Source organism: Sus scrofa, chromosome 4 (genome assembly GCF_054392235.1).
Source record: "Sus scrofa isolate SSC_HxYL_T2T_F1_AM1 chromosome 4, Sscrofa_HxYL_maternal_Yorkshire_Landrace_v2.0, whole genome shotgun sequence".
NCBI lineage: Eukaryota > Metazoa > Chordata > Mammalia > Artiodactyla > Suidae > Sus > Sus scrofa.
Window position 1 is genome coordinate 23,023,409 of NC_139386.1, and position 22,885 is coordinate 23,046,293.

Here is a 22,885-nt window from a genome sequence, read left to right on the forward strand (position 1 = left end):
AACCTCATTTATTTTAAATGCTTTTCTTATCCTGTCTTGTGAAAGATTTCAGCCTACATATAGTGAGAATGAAATATTTTTAAAATATAAATTTAATCTGTATTTTTAGCATTTCTTTAACATTCCTCTTTTATCTATGACCCTTCTGTACAATATGGATACAATGAACATTTCTTTGTTGTTTATAGTTAAGCTAATTTTAATCATTTAATCTATTGATGGGAAAAACAGAAAAAAAAAATCTCTTCTTGGACATCTGAGGCATTTTACCTAGATTTCTTGTTTCTTTTAATCTTTCAGTTCCAGTAATTATGTTATATAATCTAAAGTGTTAATGCAGCTCCCCCATCAGTGAAATTTGTGATTTCCAACCTCTTATGCCACTGTTTCTATTTCTGTTTTAAAGAATTGCAGTGAATGCCCTCCAGAGGTATTGGACCCAAGACATCTCCCAAACTCTTTCAAAAGACAGCTTCAGAGGTGACTTGGGAAAGCAGGAGGAGTGTGTCAGTCTCTGGAAGTGGGCTGGTTTGGTCCAGGGTCTGCACTTAAATCAGCATGTTGAGTTATAAAGTGAAGATACAGGTTGGTCAGGTTTTTTATTTATCTAGGTTTTCTTCTGTTTGTTTCTTACCCAAAGGGCAGACTTGTCTTTTTTTTTTTTTTTTTTTTTTTTCCCTCTGTACATATGGGTTTGTTTCTTTGGTTCTTTCAGGTGAAAACTCTTTATAAATGGTTGTGGATGGTTATTCTTTTAAAATGATGTAGTTTGCTTGTGGAACATTATCGTCTTCAATCCAGTTAGAAATAATTAAATCAGGGAGTAATGGAATGATCTTTAACATTAAAGAGCACTTCCAGAATGGATGAAGGAACCGTTTCAACTATTACGCTGATCATCCTACATAAACTCTCTTTCCTGGAGGGAGCATGCTATATAGAGAAAAGCTGAAAACTTCCATTACTTATCTGTTAAATATTTAGGACTTTCCCCTCCTCTTCCTCTGGCTATTAGCTCTTTATACAGTTGATTTTTTTTTGGCCCTGACTATAAATTACAGTTTAGCATACGATGTATACCTAATTGGAAGAAACACCATCAGTGCCTACTTTGCCCTAGTTGTTCTTAATGGTTTTCTTAATGTTATTTTGGAATTTGTTTTTCTGCTTGATTCTCTCCCTATATTCCTAGTATCTCATTTTCTCCTTTGACTTTAGGAGATTGGAACCTTATCCTGTGCTCTTGGCATTGCAGATCAAAATAAATTTAAAGTGGCCCTTATTCTGAGCTTTGTTTATCAAAAAGTACTTTTTGGTTGGCTTTTAACTCAGATCAAATCCAGATAAGGTTTCAGTAAGATGAGTTTTTGTATTTCGTTTTTTCTTTCCACTTTTTAAGGGATTTGCTTTCCTGATAAATCAGTATACATTTAATTTTACTTTATTCCCTCTGAATCAAAACTGTTCTCCCTGAATATATTTAGTTACTTGTGGTAAATGTCTTCTCAGACATTCTTTAAACTGTTTTATCCTGTTCTCATGGCACGTATTTGTGAACGAAGACTATCCTGCATGTTTTATAGATGATAGCTAAATAGCATTTAGCTTCTGCTCATTTGGATAATAATCCAGTTGCAGTTGTTTATGGAGTTTTCTTAGGATCTAGGAAAAGTTCAGTTGCAAGTGTGTTACCAATAATATAGTTACTGAAGCTGAGCAATAGGTTATGGTTTAGGCATTGGATTGATTTTAGGTAACAGTCGGCAAATAATGAATATAGTTCCCCTGACAGTTAAGAAAAAAATACAAGGTAAAACAAAACAAAAGGCTACTTTTTTCTTTATTTCCAGATGGATCTCATTTTGTATTTGGCATGGCGCAAAGTCTAAATGTTGCCCTTTAAGATTTATTAATTAGAACCTTTCTAAGCCAGATATGGAATCTGGTCTCCTTTTTCAGATAAAAGGTAAACCTACGCAAATATAAAAATAACTTTAGAGTGGAGAAATACCGAAAGCCTGAATCTGGGCCTCTCTGCATGTACATCTCCATTTCTCAACTTAGTGAACTCTGCCAAGACTCCCTTCATCGACACTGCGGTATTGAGGACACCGGTGGCATTGGCATCGTGGAAGCCAAGCCCAATGGTCTTTCCATCTGAGTGCACCTCTTAAACGAGTTGGGAGCTGCCAGCCATTCTCTTGAAGATCTCTCTTGGCTTGGCTTCTGGGGGCCCTGCATCCCCATCACACTCATTCTAGGCTATCCTTGACTTTCCTCTTAATCTCTGCAATTTTCCTTAAGGATTCTATGCCTTCACCTTTTGATCTGAATGAAATCACTCCAGAACTTCCTCTCTGGACCAAAGTTGGCCTCTGAATTCCAGCATCAAGTGGCCTTCAAACACAGAGGTACTTGTTTATCAACCTGTTTATCGTCATCAGCTTGGCATGCCCGACCCTAAACCCTGCTGCCAGTTTACCAGTTCTGTCTGTATGATAGCAGGTGTTCTATCCTCAAAATAGTACTTAGTCCCATATCATTCCCAAACCTACTTTCCTTCATGTCCTCCCCTCTGTGAAATGCCTTTCATCCAGCTTTAACTGTAGGAATTCTACCTATAGTGCGGATGTTGACTTTTGTCTTTCTTCTTCCTGAAGCCTTTCCGTTTCCACTCACTGAGAATTTAAACATCCCTGCCTTGTGCTTTCACTTATTTATGGCTTTAGTATTCCATACCAGAATCCACTTGGCATTGCAGGTGTGAGGAAAGTAAGAGCATACACAGTTTATTTCTGTTCTTTTTAAAGTGCTTTGGATACAATGCTTTCTCCAAAGTGTTGCATTAAATTGGCATTTAGGAAAAGAATGCTTTGGCCAGAAGAGCATAAGACCTTTAGGTGCTGAGAAAATTTTGAAATTGGGTTATCAGGTTTCAGAGAGGCAAAGGATTATCTGATGTTGCGTAATTGATAGCCATTTTTTTGAAGTCTGCCCTCATGTATTGTTCCTAAAGTGTAATACCGCTGGCTATAACTTAGGTTGTATTTTTCAATGTTTTCAGATTCTGTCTTTTGCTCTTTTATGTCCTTGAACCAGGTGTGACGGGGTCAATGAAACTGAGGTAAAGGGAAGCCCAAATACATTTGCCAACTATAGAAAAATGAAAATCTATCCCCCTCCCTTTTGTGCTTTCCTGATACTGCAGTTGAGGTACTAAGAAGGAATCAAAGATGCAAAGTGATAACCTATGGGCCCTTAAAACATGAGAGCTAACGGCGTTAGGCTTCAAGGTCATGAGTCAGGACTGTGTAGTTTTAACTTCCACATGTTGAGTATTTGTCAGCCCAAATGTTGTGTTCTGGTGTTTGTGGTTTATGTGTTGTCTTCATGATGAAAGTTACCTCTAAGTAGTCCACGCTTGTCTGCTAAGGGATCAAGGATTAGGTAGATCTTCAGAAGATCTAGCAAGGATACTGGTGAATGGGGTTTGTTGGGAGCTGAGCAGAACCGTAACGCTGCTTTGGGAAGCTCAGGTTTATGGCAGTGAAAGGCTATTGAACCCTTCTTTGCTCTTTTTAATATCTGTGTCTCCTTGAGAGATGGCCAGTAAAGTGATAACTGAATAATAGTTGCTTAGACATTTCTCATGTTGAAACAAGAGTACTGAGACGTCTCTGCATATTTGATTTTTACTAATCACTTTGATTTCATCTTAAAAGCCAAGGAACAATTTTTGAAGCTTTTTTTTTTTTTTTTTTTTTTTTAAGGACTGTATCTTTGGCCTTCTCTCTGTAGTTTTTTTTTTTTTTTAAATAAACTTAAAAAAAAATCCTTTCTTTTATCTGAGAATTGGGAAGTCCCTTTGATTTAATACATGAATCTGTTAAGCACTTAAATATTATTTTAAACAGCTCTGGGAAATTATTAAGACTTGCTCTTATTGTGTATTCCCAAATCTGTATGGACCTGGAGCCATAAAGGAGAAATCAAGGACAGGATTTATTTGATGAATTTCTTTACTTCTAGGACAGTTCATTACTTGCAGGGCTCATATTTATCTATTTCTTCCTTATAACAAAACATTCCAAAGCTTCCTAGAAACCTTAGCTAATTGCATCTTTCAAACATACTTTTCTGATGTCATCTTATGTCTTTTAGCAACTTTGAAAATCTTTTGGAGGGGAGAGCTGGGGTTTTAAAAATAATATCTGCCTGAAATTTACAAACTATGTAAGTGACAGGAGAAAACATTGCATTGTAGAGTACATTCTAGTTAATGAGTAGGGGCTTTTAAATCTTCTGTACTTTTCCACCACCGAAGGGGTGCATACTTTCGGTTGAAAGTGAGTAGGCGAAACTTAGTCTGCTGTTCTGGTAGTCTTGGTGGCTTAGAAATCTCTTTATTGCAGTTTCATAATCCCTGACATGACTATCCAGCTCTCGTGTCTGCTAAATACAGAAATAGAGGAAGGAAATGTATGTTTTGGCTCCATTAAAATGTTCCTTATCAGACTGTATGTAGGAGGAGTGGACTTTGTTGAAGATGCCTCTATTTGCCAGCTGGACGGCATGTGCACTGGGCCAGTTTCCTGTCTGCTAAAGCCGCGTGCTGCCCTTTAATGATGGGAAGGGGACACGACTAAATGGGTTGGTTGTTGTGTTTTCACTTGTGAAAATCAGGGAGCAGAGGGCATGCAAACTTTGTCCAGAGGCTGGCCACTGTTTACAGTTCACGTGGAAATGAGCGAGTGACCTGTAGCAACAGCTGATTTGGTGGATGCCTGGCGAGCACTGATCACTAGAAAAGAAATGATAGCCACCACCGGCCACAGGTGAGCTAGTTTTGCAGGGGACAGGTTCGTTTTCCCGACAGGTTAGTTTTCCATTAGGGGCCACTTCCAGATGATGATAATGGGTCACAATTGTTGAGCACTCTGCTTGAGTGGCTTGTCATCCCCATTTCTCAGGGAAGTTGAATCAACTGCTCTAGCTTCAACAAGGAGCGGTCACGGCTTCAGAATTTGAACCCAGGCAGTCTGGCTGAGAGTGCTCACATTTGGTCAGCAATTTTGCTTTGGGGTGAGCAGGATTTTGAGATGCTGTTATGTTCTGGGGGTTCCACACACTAGGTGACTGTCGTATTAGTACTGTTCCTTTCGGCTTTCTTAAGCCCTAATCTACCTTTGTTCATTGTGGGGGAGAGAAAAGCCATCTATAAGACATTTTAAAGTCTGGTTTTTATCATAATTCACATGCAACATGTCTACAGAGATAGCTGCAATCTCCTGTTTAAAAAAAAAATCTGTATTAGTCTAAGTAACTGCCTCTTCTTTGGCTCCATTACAGTGAAAAGGCTGTGATCAGCAAACTCTTGTAAGGGGAAGTTGTTGAATGACGTGGAGCTGTGGTGCTGTCCTGGTAATCCTCTGGGCTTTGTGTTTCTTAAATTATTTGCACTCCTGGGTAACCGCCCCTGCTCCAAATGGGGTCTTGACAGCCTGGCTTTCTGACTTGGCTTCTGTGTTACAGACACAAAAAGGAAAGGTTGGTTTGGGTGAAACATACACACAAATAGAACCCTTCCTCATCTAAATATTAGCCGATTTGTCTCTGTTGGATTAATAAAAAAAGTAATTTCTATTTTATGAATGAGCTTTCAAGCCCCCCTGTGTTTTGGTGGTTAGTATAGTCCCAGCACTAAAAGCCAAGAGTAAAATTGCCTCTTTTTTTTTTTTGAAGGAGGACTAAAAAATCAGAACCGGCGCAGATCGGGAACAGAAATAAGATTCCATTTTCTTTTAAGGGTTTCTCAAGAAGCTAGCCTGAGTTGCTGCTGTCGGGGAAGGAGGCTGCTTGCTGTCTGGGGCCCTGACTTTGAAGCTGCGGAGACCGGAGCTTTGTGTGTGTTGGGGGCGCTCGCTGTCGCCTGAGTCCTGGGGCCTGCAGCAGCGCCACGCGTGCCCCCGCCGAGCTGTGGGCGTGTTGTTGCAGGAAGTCCTGCGGAAGCAGCCGCGCTCGCCGCCCGCTTCCTCGCCCGGCTGCCCGGTGCGCGCCGAGCTCCCGGCCGCGCCGCCTCCCCATCGCCCTCCTTGCGCCCTGCCCGCCTGGCGCCCGCGTCCAGCCGGCCCGGCTTCCCCGGATCCCCACCCCTCGCCTGCTCTCCCACCTCCCTGCCATCTCCCTACTTCCCAACGAGCTTCCCTCTCTCCTCGAACTCTCTTTCCCCCCTCTCGGCTTCCCCCTGGCTGCCTCCTTTGCTTGCGGCTACCCCTCTTGGATTTGACGCGCCCGTTTCCTTTCCTCCTGCCCGCCGATCCCAGGACGGGTTTTCAAACCCTCAGTCTTGAAATCTTCTGCCTCACCTGTGATCAGCGTGCCCATGCAGTCGACAAGGAGAGAAGGTCGCCGGTGGAGATAACTGAAGTTCTCCTTTTTCATTAATTAAAAGAAAAAGTATTATTAGCCTTTCAATTAGTAACATACTTTCTCATACTAGTTTTCAAGGAGGTGCTTCAGTCCTGTTGCTGATACTTTGAAATATGTGTACTTACAGACCTTCTCGAGCAGTTGGGGGGTTGGATCTCCTGTATTCTCCATCAGAAGGCTGTGAGTAAAATAGACCCAAGAAATTCGTAGGCACCAAATCACAGTTTAGGTTCTCATTTAATAGTCTTCATGAGCCTTTTTGGAGTGGTGGAGGCTTCTATTTTATTTTTGTGTTCTAGGAGTTTGAGGCCTTTGTATTTTTCTTAAATTACAAATTTGGAGACAGTTGCTCTACATGGATCCCTATTAAATTTTATCCTTTGCCACATTATCAAGTTTATTTTTAAATTAATTCTTTTTAGGGCCATGCTTTTTATATCCTCTCTATTAAGTTCCTTTTCTGGAAGCCCATATTATTAAGGCCATATCATGCCTCATCAGTACTTTTAGTAGACCTGGTCTTAAATTCCCTAGTGCAAGAGAGATTTAGTAAGGATTGCACTTTATTGATTTGTATAATTATATCCACTTGCTTCATTTTTGCCTGGAATTGTCCAGTCTGCCTGACATGAAGAAAATAGTTGACCTATAGCTGGACTGAGGGGACCATTTTAACTTGTAGATGATTGGCTTAATATATTGATGCCTTAGCTAATATTAATTATTTTTTTTAAAAAAGGAAATTTAGATCCTTCTTTTTAACTTGTAACAGATTAACTTCTAATATTGAGTTCTGTAGGGAGAGTGTTTAGGTTGATATGGTAAGCTGATTTCATAAGTCAGTATAGAACGAGAGATGTTTGAACAAACATTGACTCCTAAAACGTGAAGTGATTTAAGACAGCACATCTTTTAAAAGTAATATGTTGCCCCAAAAATGATAATCTTAGGATAAAGACATCAACACATGCTAAACCAATAATTAGTAAGTACTCTCCTGTCCTTAAAATTCTGAAATAACTGCCCTATGGAAACAAAGTACTGAAGTCACAGCACCAGGAGCAGTGGTTCTCATATACAAATAAGAACGACTGAGTTCACCAGACACGTTTCTTATTGTTGGAACTGCCATTCCTGAAGTTTAAGAGGTCCTTATTCCTTCAGTGGTCATAAATGTGCATCACAATATTTTTTTAACCTTTTCGGTTTTTTCCCCCTTTTTCTATTCTCTGAAAACTTTGGCCTCTTTCCAAGCTTATTTATTCACCAGCTCTGTATAGCACAAATTAGAAAAAAAGAAGTTTCAGCCATCTCAGTGCCTTTAGAGACATGTGATTATCTGGCATAGGCTTATGTCCAGCTGTGTTTGGAAAAGCCATAGGTTGTAGCTATACTTTCCTATCCGTGGAGTGGCTTTGGTGGAGTAAAATTAGAATCAGAGTAAGTCTCTAACATCACTAGCTTATAGCCTCCACATCTATAGGCTGTGAGTAATATTGCTTGGGCTCAGGTTGTCGGGTGTTGGGGGAGAGAGTCATTTTAAATAATATATGTAGAACAGTCTAGGTGAATGCCGAAGGGCTGTGTGAATATTTATTATTATAATAATAATTATAATCATTGTTCTGTTTCTAATCTTTGTAATTTTCATATGTCATTAACTATGGGAGTACTCATTAGACTGTTCATAAATGGTATTTCTAAGGCCTTATTTTAATGTTTAATTTTAAAAATGTTATTTAGGATATATACTGAGTGGAATTCTAGCTGTCAGGTATTATAGGGAAGAGTGGCATTAATTTATTCCAAAAGACTAACTGGCATTGTTCCCTTGGAAAAATATATGCCTTAATTCATCAGTTCTTCTGTTTGGATTTCTGTTGTATAAACTTTGGTGTTTGAGGCCACTCTGAATTATACAAGTTCCTGAAAGAAATATTTTGGGGGTATTTTTTCACATTGTCCATCTGTGCTTTATTCTTTGGGTCATTAATGACCTTATTCCATCATTTTTATTTTAAATTGCATTTGTACTTAACTTTAATACATGACTTTTTGAGAGCCAGAGATTTCCTCTTCTTGCTTACTTTTCATCTTAATTTTATGAAATTTCTTCCTCTTCTCCAAAATGAGTCTTAGAAAATTCCCCTTCAGAATTAATCACTGTCATATTTGTCAATAGGTTGCGGTAACTTGGTCAGAATGCATCAGACCCTTTCCTGAGGAGTAGTTTCTCACAGATAATATTTTGTGATTCTCTCTGGACATTTCAGAATTTTTCTTTTTTTCCACCCATATACAGGATATGTGCTTTGTGATCATAGACACTTTGTGAATAAAAATGATTTGTTACTACTGAGGTCACCGAGTTTTTCCACAGGAGAATAATAAATAGTCACATGATTTCACAGCCACTGTAGGTTGTACTCTATGGTACAGTGATTCTGAGGCAGCATTTGTAACCACATGTCCTAAATTTTCAAGCTCTGTGTGTGTGTGTGTGTGTGTTTCTGTGTGGGGTCTCTCTCTCTCTTTTTTTCCCTGAAGTAAGCATGCTTTTAGCATCAGAGATAAAACTGCTATTTACTGATAAAATATATCTCTTAAAATAACAAAAGTGATTAAAATTATACAAGTTTTTTTTTTTAAGGTTATAAGCTCAAAGCATTTTCTTAATAGTGACACATAAGATGCCATGCATATTTTCTAGGGGAAGTTACAGCAAACCACTGGAATTGGTTTCTGTTTGATAGATAGACAAGAGGTCCCTACTCAGAGGCACTGATCCTAAATTTGTGTTGACAAGTGCTGCTGTCGAACTCTATCTGCAATAAAAAAATTCACAAGTTCTGAGTAGGTGCTTGCAGTTATATTGATGAGATGACTTGAATTTCTCTTTGTGATATGCAAGTTTTCAAATACTGGAGGAAATTTTAAAGATCATTCAAGTATTTCCCACAGGAGACTTTCAAAGAGTCTGATTCTCTTCCATCTTCTGTACCATTTTGACACAGTTCCCTATTTATTTTGTGTTCTGCAATAAATGAATCAAGTTTAGACCTATTTTGTATTTGTATTTAATATTACATTAGGATTATTACTTATGTAGATAGTGTTTGTTAGTAAGTATATGTCTACTTAAAATATTCCTATTCCTTAGGCTTTGGAAATTAAGGAAACTGAAAATGGGACTTTTCCTCTCCACATCAGTATGTTTTTCGATACAGATCTTCAGTAACTGGAAGCCATTTCTATATTCCCGTAACTTGATAACCCATTTTGGAAATGCGTTTGTTGAGCTCATTGTAATTCCATGTGATGCTAATGAAAGGCATGTGAAGGTAGAGCTTGAAAGAATGAACTGTAGTTGGTCCCTATGGAGACCCTGCTGCTGCTTTTGGGCCATCTTTAACCTGGCACCCACTAGTGTTTTTGCTGAAACGGAGTTTTCCAAAATTCAAATGATGTCACATTTGAAAGCGATGCCAAGAAACAATGTGGCAGTTTCTAAATTTTGTGAAGCTAAAATCCCTGGTTACAGGAAAGAGTACATGTCACAGATGAGTAGTTAGTAATGACTTCAGTTTAACAGGAAAAGAGCAATTCCCATATGCTGATTCTAGTCTCAAACAAAGAATGTTATAGAAAGATTGCACAGTATTTAACAAGCTGTGAGTTAATGTGACAGTGTCAGTGGCTCTAGTTCCAGAAGGATAATCACTTTACCATATTTCTTCAAAAATATTTAAGTTATACAGAACACTTGCTGCAAATGACTTCAGACTGTTCCCCACTGTACCCCACCCCACAATTTAGGCAGTGATACTGAGTTTAGTTAAACAAATTGCTCAAGACTGCCTGATCCTAAGTACCTGGTTATATATATAAATCTCACTGTCAGACTCTGAACCTCAGAGACTTACCTCCTGTATAAGGGAGAGTGCGTGGAAATTAAATTGTTATCCCTTGAACCTTAAGTATCCAAGACTTGATTTTCAGGACATCAGTTTACCTTTTACTGAGAGCCATACCCCATTTGCACACAGACTCTATCCTGCCTCATTTATGATACTTAGAAGTCAGAACAATGAAGTCAAGTTGCACTGCGTTCAACCCTTTGGAACATGTACTGTGGACATTCTTTGATATGCTTGGTTTGTTATCAACAGTTCATTTCCAAGGCCTTTTCCAGAGACTTGGTCTCTGTTGTATTTTCTCATTGGCACTATGGTTTCCTTGCTGCTCTGTGCTCTAACAAATGGGAGGGGTTAATTTTGAATTGTAGGTTTGACTCTGTCCCTTTAGAGCTTAGAACTCACTCATTGTTTCACTGTTGCAAAGATTCTTAAAGGCAGGGATGGAGAGGAGCTGGGGAAGCAGGGAGAGGGTCTTATTTCCTTCAGTGATGTAGAGAAAAGTGCATCTTTTCCATCATCATGAAAAAAGACAACCTTTTTTTTTCTACAGGCATGTGGAAATTCCTGGGCCAGGAATCAAACCCACTCTGCAGCAGTAACCTAAGCTGCTGCAGTGACAGTGCTGGATCCTTAACCCACTGTGCCATAAGGGAACTCCAAAAGATAACCTTTTTGAAGTCAGAGAACATTGGGAGTTACTGTTGTGGCTCAGTGAGTTAAGAACCCAATATAGTGTCCATGAGGAGGTGGTTTTGATCCCTGGCCTTGCTCATTGGGTTAAAGATCCAGCGTTGCCATGAGCTGTGACGTCAGTCATGGATATGGCTTGGATCTGGCATTGCTTCGGCTGTGGGGTAGGCCAGCAGCTGTAGCTCCAATTCGACTCTTAGCCTGGTAACTTCCATATGCCTCGGGTGCAGCCCTAAAAAGAAGAAAAAAAAAAAAAAAGAAAAAATCAGATAACATTGTTTTATCCTTTCAGTAATGAGATTGTTTTTCTTTTTCTAATTCATATATAGAGTTGAATATTAGGAGAGGGAAGTACCTAAGATTAATACTCCATCTCGAAGAATTTTGACAAAATGCCTTTTAAAAGGATATTTTTTTTCTTTGAAAGCAGTTGTAAGCTTGATAATTAAATGAGATGCAAATATGATTATATTTAAATAATATTTTCCAATCTTCTTATTGCTTGGGGCATTCCCTGATAGCAGACCGGAATTAAGGAGTTCTGACACTGTAAATTTATAGTCTGCTACTGCTGGATATTAATTGCTTTCATAAGTAGAAATCCTAGTTTGTTAAAAGAGACAGGGCTTCTGTATCCAGTGATTACCTCATGAAGTGACAACAGACATTCTGCAGCCACTCTTCGATTTACCCTGTGCTTCTCATATACAGAGGATTTGAGAGACATTGCCTTAGAGCAGAAAATTCAGTGGCTTCATAAAAAGATGAAACCAAGAGCAACATAATCAAATTCACTTTTTTTCTTTTTCCACTCCAAAATGTTTGGCTGCATCCTTAAAAAAAAATCGTATTATGACTGTGAATTTACCTGTTCAAGAAGTACATCTTGCCTTCCAATAGATACTGGCAACTTGATGTCAGTTTTCATTCGGTGTATGTGAGAGCCCACTGTGTGCTGTCTGCTGGGACCCTATGGTCTATGGGGGAAGAGTGGAGTGTCGTCTAGTAATTATACCCCGTTGCCTGTTACAGTATCTTGTCTTATGCATTTAATGTCTATCCACTTCTCTTTTCATTCCCTTTAAAACAATAACTTTGTAGAATAGATCACGTTGTATGTATTAGTTGTATGTATTATCATAGGAATAAAGACAATATAGGTAAACCCCAAGATGAGGATAAAAACCTGGCCAAAACCACTCTTGACTGTGGTTTATATGCTTCCGTAATCCTGAGAGTGTGTATGTGTGAGACTGTGTGTGTTTTAAGTGTGTGCATTTCTTTTTTATTTATCCTATTCAACCTCAAAAAAGAGGCAGTTTTGCCAGGAGTTGTTTTTGGAAGTACAAGGAGATCTCTGCCCACAACTCTTTGCAAGGCCTATTCAAACTTGAGAACAGTGTGAAATTTTCTGGCAAAAAATGCAGTGTGGCTTATGCCTAAAGGGACCTTTACCTTCCTGGCCTTATTAATACCGATTCTCCGGTCACCTTGTTTTACTACCTGGGCTCACACTTCAGGGTTTCTGGCTACAGTCTTAGAGGACACAGAGAAGGCTGATCCCTGCCTAAAAGTGACCTGATTTTGGAGTGTTCCTACTTTAAAAACAAATTCCATTTGGATGGAGAACACCTGGGACTGTTGAGTGGTTACGAGGAGGTAGGTGCTGGCAAATGAAATTTTAGGTGGACCTTTAGTGCTTAAATTTGAGGCCTGCCACGTCATTCTCTGAAGCTCTGGCTTGAAATCTTTACTTCCAGGTGTGTTGTGCCGGGGTCTTCCTGGCCACTGTTTGAACTACTAACTCCCATCGATCAGAATGTATTAGTTGGATCGTTAATGGAGTTTTTGACCAAGTGCTGAGTGAATTCCCAGTGGGACTACGAAGATCTGGGATCATTTTGGAAGGCTCACTTTTAAGTTACTTTGGAAAACTTCACAAAAGGCTGCTGGTCTAAGAACTGAAGAGTAAGAATGGATTCAGGAGAAATAGGGCTGAGGAAGAAAAGCTCTAAAAATGGGCAGGCAGTTCAGAAACAAAGGGGTGTCAGGTAAGCTAGTTTAGTTAACTGATCAACTCTATATTTTTGTTTCTTCAATAAACTTCAGAAGCTTATTCACTAGATTACAATCACTTCAATAAGTCCACTCAACAAATATTTACTAAGCAGTAACCCACTCATTTATGGGTACTGTATTTGGTCCTGAGAATATCAATATGAATGACCGTAAGGAAAACACTGTTCAGGAAGGAATTTAAATTTGGAAGCAGATACATAAAATATTAATAGTCAAACTCCCGTTCGAACTAGAGAAAGATATAGTGGCGCATAAATACCTAAGTAATCCAGTATCATTAATGTCTCACAAATGTCTGTCAGCAGTTCCTTCCTTTTATCTGAACGGGTAAGATATCTGATTTGTTGTTGTTGTTGTTCTCTTATGATCAGAATTGGAATGTGTTTGATTTTCTTTGAAATATATCACATTCTTCATTTTTCTCTTTTCTTCAATGTACGTAATAACACCACCTTTAGTTTAGTTTTCCTCATCTCTTCTGTTTGGAAACCTCAAGTGGGTTCCTGTTTTCTGCAAGTGCTCCAGCCTCATCAGTTGGGATAGCAGATTCTATTGTACTAACCTTACTAACCACGCATTCTAGTAGCTCAGACTCTTTGCCATCTCTTGGCATGTTTGTATGCGAGGGTAACCCTTTGTTTCTCGTACATCCTGTTTGCTGCAGTGCTGTTTTCTTCTCCAGAGCTGTGCATTTCTTATATTTCTCCCTCAGAATCATCTTCACTCTCATCTCCCTGAAATGTTTCCACTGCTCCTGACCACATTACATTCTTTTATTATGAGTGAAATAAGTAGTGGAAATAATACTACTACTCAAACAAATAAGAGCGGACATTTAGGACTTAACTGTTTGTCTTTGAAAGAACTTATTGTTTGTACTGCTGATTTTGATGCAAAATCCTAACTTCTCCTGTATCTTTACTGAAATGCTTACTGTGAACCTTCTTTCTTTCTTTCTCCTTTTTTTTTTTTTAGAAAGTGGTAATTTTATATTAAAATTCTTTGTGGTATTCAGCAACATTTAAAATATATACTATGTGCTCAATAAATTTAAACTGTATGAATGAAATGATTGATTAGAAATTTTAGGGTGAAATACTAAATACCCATAAGCAGGATGCATATATGACATTCGATGTTGCTTAGTACTTTTATTTTCCAACCTGATGAACCAGAATGTTTTTCTTTTTTTGGCCATAACCAAGACATATGGCAGTTCCTGGGCCAGGGATCCAGTCTTGCCACAGCAGCAATACAAGCTACAATGGTGACAACACTGGATCTGTAACCGTTATGCCACCAGGGAACTCCAACTATGTGATATTTTGACATGACTGACTTTATTCTAAGTTATTGAATTAGACTAAAGCAGTTCTCTTTTTTGCAATATTCCTGGTAATCGAAAAAAATACTCTCGGGAGTTTCCGTTGTGGCTCAGCAGTAACGAACCTGATAGACTTGTATTCATGAGGATGTGGGTTTGATCCCTGACCCTGCTCTATGGGTTAAAGGATCTGACATTGTCATGAGCTGTGGTGTGGATCTCAGATGTGGCTTGGATCTGGCGTTGTTATGGCTGTGGCATAGGCTGGCAGATTCGACTCCTAGCCTGGGAACTTACATATGGTGTGAGTGCGGCCCTAAAAATAAAAAATAAAAGAAAAAAGAAAAATACTTACTCTTCAATAGTGCTGTCTTTTAACTTGTTAGCTATCCAAAGTAGTTCATGCTTTTTTTTCATTATTCATACACTGGACTGAGGACCTTACCTTCCAGAGTCTGCTAGTGCTTTGGCTTATTTGGACTAAATTGATGATACTTTGTGAAGGAGAACTCCATTTTTATTTTCATAAACCAGGGCAGTATGTTTTGGGACCCACAACCTATTTTTTTCCCCCTCAGAATAATACACACTTAGTAGACCACAATTTTCTTTTATCTTTTTTTTTTTTTTTTTTTTGTCTTTTTGCCATTTCTAGGCCCAATCCTGAAGCATATGGAGGTTCCCAGGCTAGGGGGTCTAATCAGAGCTGTGGCCTCTGGCCTACACCAGAGCCACAGCAATGCCAGATCTGAGCCGCGTCTTCGACGTACACCACAGCTCACAGCCAGATCCTTAACCCACTGAGCAAGGCCAGTGATCAAACCTACAACCTCATGGTTCCTAGTTGGATTCGTTAACCACTGAGCCACGACGGGAACTCCTTACAATTTCTTAAAGACTTCATGTCTCACTTTTAATGTAATCTGTTCTATTTCGGCATTAAAACAGCATTCTTGGAGTTCCTGCTATGGTGCAGTAGGTTAAGAATCTGGCTGCAGCGGCTCAGGTCTCTATGGAGGCGGAGGTGCGGGGTGGATCCCTGGCCTGGTTAAAGAATCTGTCGTTGTTGCCTCTGTGGTGTAGGTCACGGCTGCGGCTCAGATTCAGTCCCTGGGCTGGGAACTTCCAAAGGCCATGGGTACGGCCATAACAACAACAACAACAAAACAGCATTCTTAATATTACAATAGGATGAAAAATATTGTACGTCAGTTTCATCATATGTTAACTTTTTCATGAATCATTTTGGTGAGAGTAGTTTATTCTCTGACCAGCACTCTGGTTGGTAGCCTAAGTAATCAAGGCGTCATTTGCAGGTATGAAGATAATAATATTACTAGATACCAATACTTGTTGAGGTGAACTCTGCAGTGATCTGAAATAACAGTAAAACTGCCGTCATGTGTCATAAGAAGTTCAAAAGAATCACAAAGCAATTAATTTTAAATAGAACCACATAGCGCCACTGTTTTCTAGGCATTGTGTTGCTCCTTTCACAAACATCTTTTCCCATCCATGCCTCAACCTGTTTCCTGTAGTCAGCAGTTAAATGAATAGAGCATTAGTGCTTTGACGTCCGGGACACTTAGGAAATGGAACCAGCCAACCAGTTCTTACTCTGCTTAAACCAAAGGATCTTAAGCTCATTTAAGTGACTATATTCTCAGACTGTATGGTTCTCTTTGAGAAACTCCATGACCTAGTGTTACATTATCCTATCACAGAAACCCAAGCGACTTCCATAGGGTGAAATGTGTTTGTATTGTTTCTCTCTACCTACAAAACAAATGCTAAACGCCACATGAAATAGTTTTAAGAAATACTATTTTCACCTTTCTCTGTTAACACTTGTGGGCTGCTTGTTCATTCTTTTTTAGAAGCCACGTGGTAATAGAAGCCAAAGTCTTCAGAAAATATTAACCAGGTGGCAAGTTTAAAACTGGTAGAATTTTACCTATTAACTTATCTTTTCTTGTGTGTGCAAGATGGGGAACATCCATCATTATTCAATGTGTGAGATGGAATACCTTATTGCATAGACCGAGAGAGCAGCTACCTTCGGCAAAGGTAGAATCTGCCGCAATTCAATTAAACAGAGCGTTGATTCCACCTTATGCAAATACTCAGGATTTAGATGTGTGGAGTCTGTGAAAAAGCCACCGTATTGTTTGATTGGCTGTTTTTCACCAGTTCCATCCAATCTTCTAAGGTAAGCGGGTTACATGAACCCCTTTTTAATTCCAGTTTTCTCACTTGTTAAATTTTACCTATTAACTTACCTTTTTGTGTGTGTGTGATGGGAAACACCCATCATTATTCGATGTGTGAGATGGAATACCTTATTGCATAGACTGAGAGCAGCTACCTTCGGAGAAGGTAGGTTCCTTGCAGCTTTCAGTGAGGACGAAATGAGGAAATTATGTGAGCCAAGAAGCAAATGGCTGGCACATAATAGATACACAGCTTTACGTATCTATTTTTCTTTCACTTAAGTTTGCCTGTCTCTCTGGTCTTATGGATGCAGTGTGTTCTCATGAGACACTTAATAACTTCAGAGATGTGTCTTTGCTTTGTGCCTTTCTGACACCCCCACCCCACCAGGGTCCAAGACAGAGACGTTGCTCTTGTTTCCTTGTATGTTGTCTTTTGCTTTGTATGTGTGTCTGTTGCTTTTTGGCCTCTAACTTCTTTTTAAATCTTTCACCTTTTCCAGTCTCTTTTGCCCAGAACTTTTTAAGTTCTTCTGCCTTTTTTTTTTTTTCCTTTTTAGGGCCACATCTGTGGCTTATGGAGGTTCCCAGGCTAGGGGTCAAATCAGAGCTCTAGTTGCTGGCCTACACATAGCCACAGCAGCAGTGGAGCTGAGCTGTCTGCAACCTACACCACAGCTCATGGCAACACCAGATCCTTAACCCACTGATCAAGGCCAGGGATTGAACCTGCATCCTCATGGATACCATTTGGGTTTGTTAACTGCTAGGTCATGATGGGAACTCCCTCTTCTGCCTTTATTTCTCCTTTTTTTCCCCCTTCTTCTTCTACTACTGTGTTGACTGCTTGGCACATTCGGGCTCTTTGTGCCCTGCAACTCAGCCTGAGTAGCCAATGGCGGCATCCTGCTCCACTGGATGGCTTGGTTTGCCCATCAAAAAACAGCAGCTGAAAGGTTTCCTCTCAGTATATTTCATACTCTGTGGTCCCTGCAGAACAACTGCAGTTTCTCTCTCTTTTCACATACACCAACACCATTTAACTTTTTATCTGAAAAATGCACAAATCATAAGTCTGTACTTGCGTGAGTTATTACAAAATGAATACGCTTGTTTCACTGTCTCTCATGTCAATGAACAGGCTTTGCCAGTGCCCTCCACGCCCCAGGGTGCCCCCTCCTGGTCACCTTTACTTTCCTTCCCCCAGGAATTCATTGCTGTCCTGACTGTTCACACTTCAGATTGGTTTTGCTTATTTTGAGACTTTACATACATCAAATTAAAGTATTCATATGCATGAAAAATATACATTCTTTTTCTGTCTGATGTTTCACACCCACCCTCCTGGTTCGTGAAATTCACCCACGTTGTTATATGTAGTTTGATTTATTTTTTATTACAGTATAATATTCTGTTGTCTGACTCTCCCCATCCCATTGTATAATCATATATTGCAGCTTTTGAGTCTGTTCTGTTGATGTACATTTGGGTTGTTTCTAGTTTTGAAAATTTAAATAATGATATTGTGAGCATTCTTGTGAATGTGTGTGTGTGTTCATGTGCACATGCATAAGTGGGCTTGTGTGCATGCACACATTTTAAAATTGAATTTTGGTTTTATGTCATTCCAGATGTTTTAAGCTGCTAGGAGCCTGGGTCAGATGTTTGAGACTTTTCTGTATTCTTTTGTTCCAGCCTGTTCCTTTAGAAGACAAACTTTTATCTATTTTTATACATTATGGTATTAGTACAGAACATTTTGAGTTTTGGAATGTTAGTGGATATATGATAAAAAATTTGTAAATAAGATTTATAGATTTAAATGCATGTGAAGTCATACTGAGCATTAATACATATTTAAGAAACACATTAAACACCATGTGATATTCACATATAGAATTATGCAGATATATGAACTTCTAAAAGTCATTTTATGATTACAGTAACATTATTATAGAATTATTACTACATTGAGTTTTTTTTTTTTTTTTTTTTTTTTGGCTTTTAGGGCCACACCCAGGGCATATGGATGTTCCCAGGCTAGGGGTTGAATCAGCGCTACAGCTGCTGGCCTTCACCACAGCCACAACAATGCAGGATCCCAGCTGAATCTGTGACCTACCACAGCTCACAGCAAAGCTGGATCCTTAACCCACTGAGCGAGGCCAGGTATCGAACCTGCATCCTCATGGATACTAGTCAGATTCTTTTTTGCTGAGCCGTGATGGGAACTCTGAGCATGCTTAATTTTTAAATGAACCTTCCGCTAATTATGTAATTCAGTTCACAAATATTTTCAGCATGTGCATTTATATAGCCATATGTAGAAGCCAAATCAAACCAACATAGTTGTGTGAATCACAGTTGCAAAAAATAAATTTGATAATTCTTATATCTCACTCCTTAAGCATTTATTGCTCTGTGACCATGGATCCAGAGCTATGAAATCTGATTCTTTGTTTGGCTCAAAGAAAGTCAAAATTAATACTTTGCGCCCCTATATGTTTTGATTTGGTTTATTGTTAATTATGCTAGTGAGTGAACTTTAGCATCATTCTAACTTTTATTCCTGTGAGACTCATGTCCAGAGATTCAGGCATTCCTCAAAGAGATAAACCTATACAGAAATTTCCAAGTGTGTTAGCATCCATCTTTCCAGTAAGAACTTTTGTGAGTGTCTGCTCTGGGTGGTGGTGTCTCATCTCAGTGGGGAGGGCCAAGTTAGAGTTTCTTTACTTTTAGAAAACCTGTATGTCCTTCGCCCCAACACGCTACTCTATTTCCCTCTGATAACCATGATCATAATGTGCCATCATTAAGGATGGAAGTGTGTTTTAGCCTCAGAGATGCTACACTTGGGAAAAGCTTGAGAATCGTTGCTAACATAGAGATACCCAAATACATGAATTAATTTTTTTATCAGTTTTTATGAACGTGGTCCCATGTATGAAATGGCTGGCTATACATTAATACTTTGAACTAACCTTAATAATATTAATAATGCTGTTTTCTGGGCTGGAGAACTTCACCGTCTAGCCAGGTAGCCCAAAGCATAAACATATAATCTACATTGTGTTGTGGCAAGTCCTTTAAATGGAGACATGTAAATATCCACAGATGATAGTGGCAAAGACTCAACTTCTGTTTGGGGGAATTGTAGAGACTTCACAGAAGTGCATCCATTTAGAGACTAATAATTTGGTCACCTTAGTGATGTGGTAGGTGTTAGGAGGAAAATTTGAAAGTTAGAGTTAGGATAACCTAGGCATCCATGAGCATAGTGGGAAGATTGTGTATTTGCTTGACCCAAGTATGGAACCCATCACCTGTATTTGATGGCAGACCCATAAAATGGTGTCTGGTGGCTTGTATTCTTCTTAAGTTTCTGAAGTGCTATCCCTTTTTATGTCTATGAAAGCATTGCTTACCTGTGGTTCATAAAACACGAGGGAGTTTGCAGGAAGTGCAGTGGTAAACCAAGTGGTCGTCTCATTTGGCTTTGGGCTCCTTCAGACCTAAACTAACTCTTCCACGTGCTGGACCTATGACCTAGGCGAGTGATTCAACCTTTCTAAATCTTCGTTTCTTCCTCTGCAAAATGTGGGTTGTAATGGTATCTTATTCAAAGAGTTGTTATTTAAAATGAATGTAATGCACTCTTGGCCTAGTGCTTGGCTTATGGTAACAATAACGTTGTACATTTTTGTTATTAACTAAAAATCCAGGTTGTAACATACATTATCATTCACGATTGTGAGCTTAAAAAAAGAAGTCTAGTTCTGAACTTTGCTTTCCTTCAAAATTCAAGTAGATTTTGAAGGAATTATTTGTAAAACACCTGAATCCGGAATTATATAAATATATATTTTTTTCATTTACTCTGTTGTGACAGGTGTCCACAACAAGATTGACGGAGAAAAGAAATTACTAATTGGGTTGCAGGTGGTGCAGATCTTTTCTAAAGGTGTGTGTGTCTGCCTCTGTGTGTGTGTGTGTGTGTGTGTGTTTAGATAGATTCTTAAGTTTATATTGAACTTGAATGTGAAGATTGACTAGATTAGTTATACAAAATATTTAATGCGTGAGCTAATTTCTGCCCTCACCAGTTCCCGCACCTCCACTCATATACATCCCACCACTGTTCTCTCTCACCTGGTGCAAGGTAAAGGGTGAGCTGTGGGGTCCAGGAGGAACCTGAATTTGTGGTCATCCTCTCAGACTTGGACCTCACTATGACCTCACTCCCATGTCTGGCTTTGTGTTTAAAATTTACTTCAAATTAACTCCCCCTTTCACATTTATTTTGGCATATACCTAGTCTATTCCTATTTTTCAGTTTAATTTCAAATCTTTTGTTTTACTCTTTGGGGGTAGGGGAAATGCAGTAGCAATAAAACAAAATCCAAGAGCCCATAAAGCTACAGCCTGGGATTTGCAAGGGTGAGTGAGGGAGGCCACTCTCTATACATATCATTTCTCTGCGGCACCTTCTACCATTACATATTCTTTCAAAATACTGATTTTTTTTTTTTTTTTGTCTTTTTGCTATTTCTTGGGCCGCTCCTGCAGCATATGGAGGTTCCCAGGCTAGGGGTCTAATCGGAGCTGTAGTCTCCCGCTTACACCAGAGCCACAGCAACACGGGATCCGAGCCACATCTGCAGCCTACACCACAGCTCACGGCAATGCCGGATCGTTAACCCACTGAGCAAGGGCAGGGACCGAACCCGCTACCTCATGGTTCCTAGTCGGATTCGTTAACCACTGCGCCACGACGGGAACACCCCAAAATACTGATTTTAAATCTTTCCTGATAATAGATCCTCATCTTCTTTTCCTGTTGATAACCATCTTGGAAAAAACAAAAACAAAAACAAGCCCTTCAAAACTGTTGATTTCTGAGGTTCCCTGCTGACTCAGTGGGCTAAGGATCCGGTGTTGTCACTGCTGTGGCAAGGGTTTGATCCCTGGCCCTGGAATTTCCACATGCTGCAGGCATAGCCAGAAAGAAAATTGTCCACTTTGTATCAACGCATCTTAGTTTTCTTGCCAGGTTGATGAAGGAGTACTTATTTTGTTTAAAACATCACATATGCTTTTGTTTAATATTAATACTTAAAAATACTACATTTGCATAGAAAATTACTGTGTAGAGCAGCATCTCCCACTCTGCTCAGAGGAACATTAGTTTTGCGGGTAAGTGGCTTTATGTGACATAAAGCCAAATGAGATTGGGAAATTCCAATCCAAATTGAACAGACTTCCCACTGTATAACTCCCAGGACTTTTCAGAGCTGTAATCACTAATGTGCATTGTAGATCTATGAAGAGGGAGTATAAAGTATAGTTTCCACTAAATGTATTTGACCAAGGAACCTCCTTAACGTTTCTTTGTTTGAAGCTAATATCATGGAAAGAACATAGAGAACAGTCTTGAATTTCTTGTCATCTCTGTTGAAAGAGTTACCAGAGTAATATTCCAGATAGAGCCTCACTAAATTCAGGGTGCCCATAGGCAGAATGTCCTGAAATAATGGTTTATTTAAAAAAAAATTCTTATAGCTGAAGATTTCTAAGCCTGTTATCTTACCCAAATTTTGAAGGGGTTCTGCCCCATACTGTCCTTTTTTTTTCTTTTTTCTTTTTTTTTTTTTCCATACATAAAACTTTTCTTACCCTAGGTGTCAGGAAAAAGTGGTTTAGCCTACTCTACTATCAGGCATTGCTTTCCATTTTAAAGATACTTTCCTTTTAAAACATGATCAATTTTCTTGGGAAAATTTCTATATACTTAACAAAAGAGAAGAATGATCCCAACCTGTGTGTGTATAATTTGTTTTTTTTTTTTTTAATCAGAAGGGCCAGTGATGCTATGTTCTTACATTAGCATTTAGCACTAACTAGATTGGTATTTAAACCAAATTTCATGTCATCAGGGTGTGTTCATTACATGGAGGGAAAGATAGCCATCATTGCTGTTTATTAACTTAAATGGACTTTTAAAAATATGTACTAAACAAAGATCCCTGACCTCTTGGAACACACACACACACACACACACACACACACACACACACACGTATGTATGTATATTTAATACCATTCTGAAGTAACTTTAATTGCCTTTCATTGCCAGTATGCATGTACTGATTCCTCATGATATTTTTGCCTTACCTGGTAGACACTCCTGTGGTTTGCTCATTGGACAGTTGGTCTCAGGTGGGTGAGACCTTTTA

The 22,885-nt window shown here is 39.1% G+C and overlaps 1 protein-coding gene across 34 annotated transcripts in view; it reads left to right on the plus strand.

The window, feature by feature from the left end:
• Positions 1-22,885, plus strand: part of TRPS1 (transcriptional repressor GATA binding 1) — a 246,894-nt gene that overhangs the window by 15,343 nt on the left and 208,666 nt on the right. For 3 of the 34 annotated variants that reach the window (XM_021088997.2, XM_085021849.1, XM_021089007.2), the window contains exon 1: positions 16,460-16,648. The exons of 27 other annotated variants lie outside the window; for them this stretch is intronic. The gene's annotated coding sequence lies outside the window, so the exon portion shown is untranslated. Of the gene's footprint in view, positions 1-406; positions 586-12,556; positions 12,696-16,459; positions 16,649-16,785; positions 16,816-17,285; positions 17,404-20,541; positions 20,614-22,885 lie in introns of those variants that run through there. 4 more of the 34 variants (XM_085021837.1, XM_085021857.1, XM_085021858.1 and 1 more) reach the window with 4 other exon arrangements.